The 12493-nt window shown below is 35.8% G+C and overlaps 1 pseudogene; it reads left to right on the plus strand.

The window, feature by feature from the left end:
* Nucleotides 1-11047: 11047 nt before the first annotated feature.
* LOC122896559 lies at nucleotides 11048-11682 on the plus strand (annotated as a pseudogene).
* The last annotated feature ends 811 nt before the right edge of the window (nucleotides 11683-12493 follow it).

Raw genomic sequence — 12493 nt, forward strand, 5'->3', positions numbered from 1 at the left:
GAAATTCACCATTGGGTAGTAACTGTTGTAAGCAAGATCCTTAGACAGATTCTAAAAGTAGTGAGTAAAAGCCTCAGAAGAAACAGTATCTTTATACTCAAAGTATTTCTTACACAGTATTCCTACACAATATTTCCCATTACAAATGGGAAAAACACCATTACAATAGAGCAACATCACCTTAATCAAGTGATCAAGATAAATATGATTAGTAATACCACATATGGACATCATGTACCCCATGACATCATGCACAGAAAGGGAACAAAATTGCATGTGCAGTACAGTGTATAACACCTAAAGTTAAGTCTCAATCATACGTATGCCTTGACATCTGGAGGAAACCCAGGGGGCCTCAAATGGCCTAAACAATGCTCCCTTCCCTATTGTGTAACCACAAATAAGGCCCCCTTGACAAAGAACCTTCCTTATCATGGAAACCAGGTACAATACCTGCTTAGATAATGGAAACTAGGTACAATACCTGCTTAGATAATGGGCATAGTTCTGCACCAGAATTATTCAAACAAACCAATCATAACTTTCCATGTAAACCAAGGGTCACTTCATCCTCTTTTAACTACAAAACTGCCCCCCAAGCTCCCATTCTTCACCCTCTTCCAGAGCATAACCTGTAAGGCTCTACTTGGCTCTACTTAGTGTCTTCTTCCCCAAGACGATGAGTAAATGTTACTAATAACCTGCTATGAATTCATCTGTTCAGTGTCCAGCATCATGTGCTCAGCCAGTCCCATAACAATAGAGTGGAAAAATCTCTCCATTATTAATGGGGTGGAGGGGAAGAGAATAAAACAGGTATTCTTGCCAAAAATGTGTAACTTCAATCTAATCATAAGAAAACATCAGACCAATCCAAATTGACAGATGTTCTATAAAATACTTTACCAGTGTCTTCAAAATGTCAGGGCTGTGAAAGACCCAGAAAGACTGATAAACTGTCAGCCTCAAGGAGACTAAGGTGAGATGGCAACCAAATGAAGTGTGGTATCTTGAATGGGATCCTGGAATAGAAAAAGGACATTATCCATCAACAGATGAATGGATAAAGAAGATGCGGTATACACACACACACACACACACACACAATGGAATATTATGCAGCCATCAAAAAAAGAAATCGTGCCATTTGCAATGATGTGGATGGAACTAGAGGCTATTATGCTATGCTAAGTAGGTCAATCAGAGAAAGACAATTATCATATCTCACTGATATGATGAATTTGACAAACAAGACAGAGGATCATAGGGGAAGGGAGAGAACAATGAAACAAGACTGAAACCAGAGGGAGACAAAACATAAGAGACTCTTAGTCTCAGGAAAAACACTGAGGGTTGCTGGAGGGGTGGAGGGTGGGAGGGATGGGGTGGCTGGGTGATGGACACTGGGGAGGGTATGTGCTATGGTGAGTGCTGTGAATTGTGTAAGACTGATGAATCACAGACCTGTACCCCTGAAACAAATAATACATTATATATTAATAAAAACAAAAAAATTTCAATAAAAAAATAATAAAATGGGAATGGACTAAAAAAAAAAAGAAAATGACATTAGTGGGACAATTGGTAAAATCCAAATAAAGTATGCATATTTGTTAATAGTACTGCATTGGTGTTAATTTCATAGTTTTATAATTTTTATAAGGTTATATAAGACACTAACATTAGGGAAATCTTGGTGAAAACTTTCTATGCTATTTTTGCAACCTTTCTGTAAGTCTAAAACTATTTCAAAGTTAAAAAGAGATAAAATCAAGTGTTAAAAGAAAATTTATTCCGTAAACGACAGTGTTCAACAACAGTCTAATCAATTGAAATATGGTTAGGAGGATAATTAAAAAGATGGACAAATGCTCATATCACATCATCTACTAAAAATGAATTAAAAAAAATGAATTCTAACTGCTTTAGGGAGTCCATTATAAGAAATGAACCTGCAGTCATCTCCAAGATGTAAATGAATATTTATTTGTTCTTTAGATGAGAAAAGAATTTTTAAGTATAAAAGAAATGAAATGCAATAGACAGAAATATATATAATTCACTATTTGCAATTTAAAGTCTGGGATATCTAAACTAACTGCAAGCAAAATTAAGATGCAAAGGAGAATTATAACTTTTTTGAAGAAGAGGAAAAAAAAGAGAAAGGTTTTTAGGAGGTTTTAAAAGAGAGAACATGGTATGATTAGCCATACAACTAAAATGAATCATACCTTAGGATGGGGTATGCACAAGAGGGTGGAGGGGAAAGTAGACCTCTGAGTAATCCAACTGGACTGTCTTTGCCCCCCCCCTTTTTTAATTAATCCCTAAAGATTGACCCTGGATAAATTAGGCCACTATAGGTGTAATTTATAGAAAGGATACTGCTGAAATTTACCTAATTGGAAGAAGAGTTGGAAAAGACTTGGGTGCAATCCAGGACTTCAGCAACAGGAGTCCTTTACTTTCTCCCAGGAACTTTCTAAAAACAAGAAACAGGTTTGCTAACGCTCGGCGTCTTAATGGTTCCTTTCCAAAGTCAAACTGGCTGGGAGAGGACTTCCATTGGCAGAATTTAGGCCACGTGACCCCGTGATTCAATCAATTTTGTACTGGAAGGCGGGACCAGACTTCTGACCCGCCCCAAGAAATGGAGTTCAGTTCCCCTCCACAAAAGTGAAAGGGTTATGATTATGTGCTCAGTCCACCTGTTAGAATCTGCATGGGTGGAAAGCAAGACACAATGTGTCTGCACCTGGTCAGAGTTTCTACCAGGCCAGGTCTCAAACCTAGAGAACCAAAGTCCAGATTTATTGGCAATACGGCAGTGGGTGTTAATTTAAAAATTAACACTTGATGACAAAAAGCTGTCAGGTATTAGCGTCCCCGGTATTCTGATATATTAAACAAGTCAAGTTTCCACCAAATATTGGGAAAATGTGTTCTGACCCCTGCGCAGTGAAGCCATTATAGCATTTACATTGACACCTGACAAAAGCAGCACAAAAGAGAAAATTTCCACCCAATAAAAGTCATATCAATGACAAGAATAGTTAATATTTTTTAAGCTTCTCTCACCCCACACTCCTAATTCCACTTCTTCCTTTTTGTTTCTTTTTCTTTTCCACATTATTTATCACCTTTTGGAATACAATATATTTTATTCATATGTTCTTTTTTTAAATCACCAATCTCCTGTGGTGGAACAATATAAATTCCAGGAGAGCATAAATCTTTGTTTATTGTTCATTAATATATCCTAAGTGCCTATAGTAGTTCCTAGATCATGGATAGTTGAATATTTGTTGAATGAATAAGTAACATTTTCTCCAGCCACATTAGCCTCTTTTTCCTTCCTCTAACACTAACTCACTAGGCATGCTTCCATGCCTTTCTATGTGCTTTCCTGTAACAACCTGCCTTCAGATATCCCTTTTTACCACCTCCTTACTTAATTCATATTTCAGGTCACCTTATAAGACAAGTCTTACTCTTCTTCATCACACTGAGCATGTAATCATAGTTTCGTGTTTGCTTGTTTTTCCTTTGCTTTAGTTTTTTCTTTTTCTGCTCTTTTTAAAAAAAGAATTCTTTTATCCTAATGGCAAGTAAAGAAGTAGATGGGCCATGATTGTTTTAATTTTTGCAGAACAATGTCATCTTTCAATATAGGGGATAATGGCATGAGATATCTTAAGATCGGATCCCTGGTCTTATGGCTTTAGTACCTAACAGCTTCATGACATTGGACAGATATATTAACTCTTCCAAGATTTCATTATTCATCCTTAAAATGAAAATAGCAACAGATGTGACCTCCTAAGGCTGTTGGGGGGGTTGCTGGTGTTCATTCAGATAACACTTAATAATTAGCATTGATTGTAAGTTATCAGAACTGAGGGTCAGGAGATCTCGGATTCTTCCCAGTCTCTATTTCTTAAAGCTATTTTGTGATTTCCAAGAAGTCACCTTAAGCCACACTGTGCTTTAGATTGTACTTCTGTCAAAAGGAATAAGCCCAATCAATATTATTTACCATAAGTGGTTTAAGATTTAAATTTTTAATTCGTCATGAACATCATTAACTTTTTTAAAGGGTGATGGACAGTTGAAGTGCTTAGGATGTTCAGAAAAAAAAATCCTAGAAAAACACAGAGATGATGAGAAAACCTGTTATTCCTCCCTTAAAGGGCAGGACATTTTTCCAGCCTAATGTCAAATATTGCGCAGAGAATCCTGAAGAGAAAACAATTGAGAAGTCAGATTGGAATCCCACTTGTACTGAAGAGAAACCCCCCAGGGTCTTAGTGCAGAACAGAACAGTAGATACTTTTCAAGAGCAAAATTTTAAGGTAAATTTTAAAAATTTTTTTCTCATATCCCTAAACAAATCTTGAAAACATCCCCCTCATATTTTTAATTTGCAAAGGATATAATTTCTGGTATATTGCATATTTTATATGTCCTTTAAAATCCTTTTTCTAAATCTTGGTGCCACAAACATAGTTCAGTCAATTTATGGAAAATGTTCAGTATGTTACTCAATTGGAAAATTAGTCTGATCAGGATTTACTCTTTTTTTTTTCTTCTTAAAGATTTTATTATTTATTTATTTGACAGAGAGAAATCACAAGTAGATGGAGAGGCAGGCAGAGAGAGAGAGGGAAGCAGGCTCCCTGCTGAGCAGAGAGCCCGATGTGGGACTCGATCCCAGGACCCTGAGATCATGACCTGAGCCGAAGGCAGCGGCTTAATCCACTGAGCCACCCAGGCGCCCCAGGATTTACTCTTTATAAGAAAAAACTATGATTTAATTTTTCAGTTTCAGTAAACGTATAAATGACTATGTATGGTATTTTTCTTCTGAATCCTAAATCTAATACTGGTAGGTCTATAGTAAGATAGCTAAATACAGGAAACCCACTTTGCCACCTCAAAACTATGATTCAGATCTATGCAATTTCAATAAGCAATATACTAGATATTTCTTCCCCTGGATGAGTGCAGCATAGATTCAGGAAGAATTAGATACATGTCTTCCTTTTGTAAAAAAAAATTAAGATATTTTTAACATTTTATTCTGAGATGATTGTAGATTCACATGCAGCTGTAAGAAATAATGCTTAGAAATCCAAGGTACACTTTATCCGATTTTTCCCAGTGAAAATATATTACAAAATTATAGTATACTATCAGAACTAGGATACTGACATTGATAATACCCACTGATCTCATTTAGGTTGTTTCAGTTTTACTTCAGTGTGTGCGTGTGTGTGTGTACTTACTTCTATGCAGTTTTATCTTGTGTAGGTCCATGTTTCCACCACAACAGACAAAATTCTAAACAAGTCCAACATCACAATGATCTCCCTAGTGTTAGCATTTTGCAATTACACCTATCTTCCTTCTAGAATGATTCTCCATACCAAACCACTGGAAACTACTAAACTGTCTTCATGTCTAAATTTTTGTCATTTCAAAAATCTTATATAAATGGAATCATAAAATACATAAGTTTTAGAATTGGCTTTTTTTAAAAAACCCATAATTCCCTGGAGATCTATCAAAGTTTTTGCAGGTGTCAAGAATTTATTACTTTTTGGGCAGCAGGGTGGCTCAGTCATTAAAGCGTCTGCCTTGGCTCAGGTCATGATCTCAGGGTCCTGAGATTGGGCCCCACATTGGGCTCCCTGCTTGGCAGGAAGCCTGCTTCTCCCTCTCCCATTCCCCCTGCTTATGTTCCATTTCTCAGTATGTCTGTGTCAAGTAAATAAATAAATATCTTTTATAAAAGAGTTTACTTTTTAATTTTGAGTAGTGATCCATAATATGGTTATACCAGTTTGTTTCATACGTTCAAGGATTCATTCATTGGGTTTTTCCAATCATTGACTTACGAGTAAGTTTACTGTGAACTATTGTGTAGATGTTTCTGTGTAAAATTAAACTTTTAATTCTGTGGTCTAAAAACCCACAAGTGATATTTCTGGCTTGTATGTTAAATTCATATTTAGTTTTACAGAAAGTGCCATACTGTCTTATAAAGTGGCTAAACCTATTTTACATTCCCTCCAGAAATGTATAAGCAATCTAGCTTCCCTCCACATCCTTTCCAGTATTTGGTGTTACCATTTTTTAATTTTAGTTGTTCTAATATGTGTGTAGTAATATTCTCACTGAAGTCTTAATTTGCATTTTTAATGATTAATGATGACTAATGATGTTGAAGATATTTTACGGTGCTTATTTGCCATCTGTATATCGCCTTTGGTGGAATTTTTGCTGTCTTTTGCGCTTTTTCTTCTTGGATTCCTTGGTTGTTGATTGTTGAGCTCTACGAGTTATTTTTATTTTCTAGATAGTACTTTTTTGTTGGATACATGGCTTTCAAATTTTTCTCCTGTCTGTAGCTTGTATTTTCATTCCTTCATAGCATCTCCCACAAAGAAAAGTTTTTGATTTAGATGAGGTCTAATTTCGTGAAAAGAAGGGCCATCTGTACCCCAATGTTTATAGCAGCAATGGCCACAGTCGCCAAACTATGGAAAGAACCAAGATGCCCTTCAACGGATGAATGGATAAGGAAGATGTGGTCCATATACACTATGGAGTATTATGCCTCCATCAGAAAGGATGAATACCCAACTTTTGTAGCAATATGGACGGGACTGGAAGAGATTATGCTGAGTGAAATAAGTCAAGCAGAGAGAGTCAATTATAATATGGTTTCACTTATTTGTGGAGCATAACAAATAGCATGGAGGACAAGGGGTGTTAGAGAGGAGTAGGGAATTTGGGTAAATTGGAAGGGGAGGTGAACCATGAGAGACTATGGACTCTGAAAAACAATCTGAGGGGTTTGAAGGGGCGGGGGGGGTGGGAGGTTGGGGTACCAGGTGGTGGGTATTATAGAGGGCACGGCTTGCATGGAGCACTGGGTGTGGTGAAAAAATAATGAATACTGTTTTTCTGAAAATAAATAAATTGAAGAAAAAAAATGGATTGTGCTTTTGATTGTCAAATCAGAGAACTTTGCCTAGGCCTAGATCCATTTTCCCCAGTGATATTTTCTGAAATTATTATAATTTTACACTTTACATTTAAGTCTGTGACAAATTAAGTTAATTTTTAGTTCTATGTTCTGTTCTACTGATATATGCGTCTATACCTCTTCTAATGCCACATTATCTTAATTGCTGTAACTATATAGTAAGATTAACATCACATAAAATGATTCTTTTTACTTTCTTATTCCTTATCAATTATGTTTTAACTATTCTAGTGTTTTGTATTTCCATATAAATTTTTTTTTATTTTTAGATTTTATTTATTCATTTGACAGAGAGAGACAGAGCAAGAGAGGCAACAGCAGTAGGGGGAGTGGGAGACGGAGAACCAGGCTTCCTGCCAAGGTGGGAGCCTGATGCGGAGCTCCATTCCAGGATCCTGGGATCAGGACCTGAGCCTAAGACAGATACTTAACGACTGAACCACCCAGGCACCCTTTCCGTATAAATTTTAGAATAAGATTCTCTACATCTGTATTGTATGGGTGGAGGTTCCTTTGATTTGTCCTGCATACCTGACCACCCCAACATGCACATACACAGACAAGCTAAAGAATATGGTTTGTGAGATTTGTGTTGCATAAGTGACTTCAGGAGCCTAACTAGTTGACATTAGCTGACCTCCAGGTAAGAACTAGCCCTTTTTGTCTGGAGGCCAAGAGTTATAAATCTCACCTTACACCCCCTCCTGCTCCAGGCTGGGCTGCACACCCCCTGCCCCGCCACCGGAATGGAATCTGGGAAGGGAGGCATGCACACATAGCCAGGATCCTTGAATACATTAAGACATGATAACATAGGAATGTAGCTCACTCCAAACTGCATGTAGGCAAATAAATATTTAACTTCAGACCCCATCATTTGCCCTATAAATACATGGAGATGGTCAAATAGAAGTCTTACCTGAGGGGAGGATGCTCTGCCCAGGCCTCTCAATTGGGATTCCAGCCAGCTGCCTTCACTGGGCTTCCCCAGCTAGGGAGATTGGATGTTGTAAGTGCCTGCTCCAGAGGAGAAACTGATAATTTTTTTCTCCAGTTTAGAGACTGGTGCCCTGTCTTTGATAACAAGGTTCAAGACTGAAAGCCTGTGAAACCTTCAAAATGTAAAAGGAACATTGCGTTTCTTTTGTTTAATAAATGCCATTCCTGAGTGAATAGGAGAGAATGAAAAGACTCTTTGAATATTGCAGAAACCTCCTATGCTAATGATTAAAGCTACGAAGTATCCATTCTCAATCACCTTTTAGCAATAATATTTTTTTTCCTGCGAAGTTTGTTGGAATATGTCATTGTGTCTGAATTTGCATTTGACCTTAGGTTGTGGAGCTGAATCTGCAAGCTCTTGGTGTGTCTGTAAATAAAGTCTTTCCTCCTAAGTATGTGAGAGCATATGTTTTTTTATGTTTGGAAAGTTTAATAAATTTGATAATTTTCTTAAAATTAGTTCAAACCCTAGTCTTCTTGAATTATTGATTCTAAAAAATGCTTAAATACAATAATTCCCAGAGGGAAAAAAAAAACTGCTACTTTAAAAAATTTAAGCAAATTTTGGAGTGCCTGGGTGGCTCAGTGGGTTAAAGCCTCTGCCTTCAGCTCGGTCATGATCCCAGGGTCCTGGGATCAATCCCCTATGGACTCTGAAAAACAATCTGAGGGTTTTGAAGGGGTGGGGGTGGGAGGTTGGGGGAACCAGGTGGTGGGTATTATAGAGGGCACGGATTGCATGGAGCACTGGGTGTGGTGCAAAAACAATGAATACTGTTACGCTGAAAAGAAATAAAAAATTAAAAAAAAAAAAGACCCCGAGATTGAGCCCCCAATCAGGCTCTCTTCTCAGCAGGGAGCCTGCTTCCCTCTCTCTCTGCCTGCCTCTCTGCCTACTTGTGATCTCTGTCTGTCAAATAAATAAATAAAATCTTTAAAAAAAATAAAAATAAAAAAATAAAAAATTTAAGTAGATTTTAAAAATCTGCTACTTTTTTTTTCAATTTATTTATTTTCAGAAAAACATTATTAAAAATCTGCTACTTTAAAAATGTGCTGGCCTTTCAGGAAGACAGACAAATAGAAAACCACCTTTCTCAAAGAAACTAGATCTTAGGATCATTTTTAGTAATAATCCATATTTACATGAATTCTTAAGCAAATAAGACTAGTTTGATAATTTTAGCTTATATACAGATACATTTCTTCATTCTGATTATAATATTGAATTTAATAAAAGTACATATTTTGTTTTCTGGAAGAGTTGGGTTTTTTTTCTCATGAAGAATTTAATTTATCTAAATTTCCTAAATACCTATACTGGTTTTATTAAATATACAAGTTAATATCACAGCCACATAATCCTACATAGAGTAAAGCTATTTCTCAAAAGTGAAGGCAACATAAAAACATTTCCAGATAAAGAAAACTGGGGAAATTTATTTTTAGCAGGCCATTCTTATAAGAAATACTGGAAGAATTTCTTCAGGATCAAAGCAAGTGACACCAAATGGTAATTCAAATGCAAACAAAAAATAGAGACTAATATGCTAAGCAAAATAAATCAGTCAAAGAAATACAAACCATTTCACTCATATGTGGAATTTTAAGAAACAAAATAAATGAGCACAGGGAAAAATATAAGACAGAGAGGCAAACCAAGAAATAGACTCTAGACTATAGCTACCATAGGGAAGGTGTGTGAGGGAATGGGTTAAATAGGTGATGGGCAATAAGGAGTGCATTTGTGATAAGGATAAGGTATTGTATGGAAACATTGAATCACTGTATCGTATACCTGAAACTAATATTACACTGTATATTAACTAATTGAAATTTAATTTAAAACTTAAAGAATAATGGTAAAGATAATTATGTAATTATAAAAGTCAATATAAATTCATATTTTTCTCCTTTCTCTTAGACTGAAAAGCAATTGTATTAAATAATATGTATATATGACTGGACTTACAACATATAAAAATGTAATATACTTGTGATATGTTACCAATAATAATTCAAAAGAGTTGGGTGGAAACAAAGCCGTACTGGGCTAAAGAAATGACTACAGATGGTGAAGTATTAATGATAATAAATAATAATTATAATAGTTAATATTATGTAATATTAATAGATGTAGTATGTACAATAATAATATGACAAAAAGGGGAGGAGAAAGGGAATAGAGCTATATAGGAGTAATGTTTCTATATATCACTGGAATTTAACTAATACAAATATGCATCTGATAAGATATAATGTATATGGTAAGCCCTACAGCAACAACTATATAGAGAGATTTAAAAAAATAGAGAAGCGTTAATACTTCACTAGAAAATAGTTACTTACTGCAAAAGAAAGGAGTAATGAAGGAATACAAGAACCAAAAAAAGCCCATGAGACATAAAAAATAAAAATAGAAATATTTTAGTCTTTATAATTAGTTACATGCAATATAACCACATTAAACCCACCAATTAAGAGACAGACATTGACAGAATGGATAATTATGATCCAACTATATGCTGTATACAACAAGCTCACTTTAGATTCAAAGACACAATTAGGATGAAAATGAAAGGATAGAAAATGTATCACATGCAAACAGTAACTGAAAGAGAGCTAAATTGGCTATATTAATATAAAGACACATTCCACATAAACAGAAAAACTGTTCAAGATAAAAAAGGACATTATCTATTTTTCAAAACATATATGTACAAAGCAATCAAAGCAATCAATTCATTTAGAAGATATAATAGTTACAAATATATACAATTAGATTCCAGAGTATGAAGGTATAGGAAGTGAACACTGACAGAACTGAAGGGAGAAATAAGCATACAATAGTATTGGAAATTTTAATATCCAGTTTTCAATAATAGAACAACCCCCTCAAAAAAAGAAACAACCAGGCAGTGGCAAGGTCATAAATCACAGACAGTAGCCAGTCATGCAGGGACTGCGCGAACGCAGTACCACCCAGGAGGGTGCATGTTGGCAGCTGCCTTGGCTGCCATCGTCCCAGCAGAGGCGGGACCTCTGTTCACCTATGGAGTGAGGCTTGGGAAGGAGCACGGAGATCAATTCGTGGTGCCACCTCGAAGTCGGCTACCTTCACTTCCAGGTGCCCAGCAAGGTTTGAGTTCTCAGGCTACTATGGAAAGAGAATAGAGAAACTAGGAGCATTTTCTTTAAATCATCCTTTGACTTCACAGAGTTACTGTGGCCTTTGGAACTAGCATGACAGATACAAAGCATCTAGCAAAATAACGGCAGCTGCTTACTTTGACCCTAACTTGAATCACACACTGAATTTGAGTACCAGTATTCACCCGGGTACTGGAGCAGAACGTTCCCCTGAGGCAATGGAGCAATTGTTGAAGTCTTTTATTATTTTGAAAACAGCAGTGAACCATCCACTTGGGCCAGTATTATCAGGCATGGAGAGACATCCGGGCATCTTTCAGAAGACAGTGGACAGTCACAAAGTAAAGCACATGGCCTGCTATGGATTTTGCCTCAGTCACCTGTGGTCAGAAGAGGTTTACTGGCTCCATTTGGATATGGTTGTCTCTAATGTGAGGGAGAAGTATGAACTTGCACATCCACCAGAGAAGTGGAAGTAAGATTACGTACCTACTTTGGTATAACTCACACTTGATTTATTTTGCATATCCTCACACATAAGAGGATAAATGTCTTTGCTTAATTTTCATACTGATTATGACTCCTGTATAAATAAAATTGTCTGGTAATGATTAACCAGTGATATCTTCTGAATAAATAAAGAAAAACAACTAGGCAGAAATCAACATAGAAAAAGAAGACTTGAACAATACTAATTATTGTTGAGCCAATTAGCCTTAATAGACATTTACAGAACACACCATTCAACAACAGAATGTACATTCTTCTCAGTGAATGTTGGGAACATTCTCCAGGATAGACTTTATGTTAGACCATGAAACAAACCTCAAAAAATTCCAAAATATAGAAATAATTGAGTGTAGTTCTTTGGTCATGAAAGGAAGAAATTAGAAACCAATAACAGAAAAATAAATTTGGGAAGCTCATAAATATGTGGAAATCAAACAACACATTTGAGTACCCAATGAATCAAAGAAAAAATAAAAAGGGAAATCAGAATACTTTGAGATAAATGAAGATGATGACACAACATACCAAAAGTTATGAGATGCAGATAAAGCAGTGCTTAGATGGAAATTTATTGTTGTAAATGTTAATATTAATAAACAAAAAAGATTTAAAACCAGTGATTTAAACTTTCCCCTTAGGATACTAGATAAAGAAGAGCAAACTGAACATAATGCAGCCAAAAAAGAAGGAAATAATAAAGACTGGAGTGGAAATTAATGAAATCAAATACAAAGAAAATAATAAAGAAGATGAATGAAACCAAAAGCTGGTTCTTTGAAA

Source organism: Neovison vison, chromosome X (assembly GCF_020171115.1).
Source record: "Neovison vison isolate M4711 chromosome X, ASM_NN_V1, whole genome shotgun sequence".
NCBI classification, from domain to species: Eukaryota; Metazoa; Chordata; class Mammalia; order Carnivora; family Mustelidae; genus Neogale; species Neogale vison.